Genomic DNA, 1,921 nt, shown 5'->3' with positions numbered 1-1,921 from the left:
TTACCCCTTGCAATAAAGGCCTAACACACCAGTTCGCAACACTTCTCAAACGATCCTTAAAAACTTGAAAAGCACACCATTTATTTTGGCCCACCATGTTGGGTAAACCCAACTATCGCTTCGGGTCAGTAGAGGAATAGACCTCTAAACATGCAGCTATATCCTCCCTACACTGTTCTTCCAGATTTGCACTGAAATAGACAACTGATTTATCAAAATTAATACATTCACCTGACGAATTCTCATATTTTGCCAAAATCTGCTTCAAAATCATACTCTATTTATCGTCACCTCCCTAAACAGAATATAATCATCTGTGAACAATAAGTGTGAGATTTTCGGACCCTTCTAACTAATTTTTTTCTCCCCTCACCAACTTCTACTGAATTGTTCTTCGCATAAGAAAAGATAACCCCTCACTACAAATAAGAAACAAGTAGGGACTAAAGGGATCCCCTTGCTGAAGACCCCTTCTAAGAGAAAAATTCTTTCCCAATTTACCATTTAGAACCACAAAATAAGATACTATACTAATACAATGCACAATGAAATTCACCCAGCTTTTCAAGAAACCCATCTTCAACATCATCTTCTCTAAAAAAACCCCACTCCATCTTGTCATATACCTTACTCATATCCAGTTTGATTAGCTTTCCTAGAACAAAAGCGATTTGTGCCTCATCCACACACAAGTTCAACACTTTTTGAAATCTATTCACCACTGTTTTCGAAATGATCTTATACAAAACAAAGCATAAACTAATGGGCCGAAATTGTTGCATACACGTAGGATTTCCATTTTTGGGGATAAAGACAATATTTGTTTTATTTATGTAAGCAAGAGACTTACCACCATTTAGAACCTCAAGGCAATAGTCTCCAACATTCTGCCCCACTATGTGCCAATAGTTCTGATAGAACAAAACTAGAAGACCATCTGATCTTGACGCTTTGGTTGGCGTCATAGCTTTCAAAGCAGTAAGGATTTCCTCCCTTTCATAGGTAGCATTTAGGTTATTATTCATCTCGCCAGTAATGCATGGTTCCACTCCCTCTAAAATATGATCAGAATTCCTACATCCCTGTGATGTAAATAACTGCATGAAATAATCATTAACAATATCAAACAACTCATCTCTGTCTGAAACAATTTGCCCACATCCTCCAATTAAACCCTTAATTATATTCATTCTCTGCCTCTGTGACGCAAATCGATGGAAAAACCCCGTGTTTCAGTCCCTCATCTTCAACCAATTCACACGTGCTCTCTGCTCCCAATAAAGTTCTTCCTTGTCAATTTCAAGATTCATTTCCAACTTTGTTCCTAAAAGATCAGAGATATTCTCCTCATCTCTATCCCCCTCATTGAGATCTATCAACCGATTTTGCAACCCTTTAATTTTCCCCCTTCCTCAATCTCAAACGAGCCGCCCAACGTTTCATTTTACATAATTAAATTATTTGTACATAATTCTAGACCAACACAATAAGAAGCATATTGTCACCACTTAAAGACACATTCATTTTACAAAGAGATAGAAAGAGTGAGATTCACACCCTAAACATAGTAAAGTGAGTTAAAAATGAGTAGGGTGATTGTTGGATTTCTATACATGCTTAAGCTTAAAAATCACTAACTCAAAATATAGAGATTTTATTTTGTAAATTAGATATCTCAAGCTTAATACTAAGTGATCAATATCTATAAAATACCTAAAAATAAGAAGACATTCAATTTCTATTCGACTCGCAAGACATTATGTTCCAGAAGCCATATAAAAAATATCAAAAAAACAAAAACAACTATAAAATCTAGCCAAAATTTAAAGCAACGGTCTAACCAAAATCCAGCAAAGAAATATCCAAAGCCTCGAATATGAAATTAGAGGTCAATGTTACCACATCACACACAAACGCTCTA

Source organism: Gossypium hirsutum, chromosome D03 (genome assembly GCF_007990345.1).
Source record: "Gossypium hirsutum isolate 1008001.06 chromosome D03, Gossypium_hirsutum_v2.1, whole genome shotgun sequence".
In the NCBI taxonomy this organism is placed as follows: domain Eukaryota; kingdom Viridiplantae; phylum Streptophyta; class Magnoliopsida; order Malvales; family Malvaceae; genus Gossypium; species Gossypium hirsutum.
Note: the sequence above shows the minus strand (reverse complement) of the source record.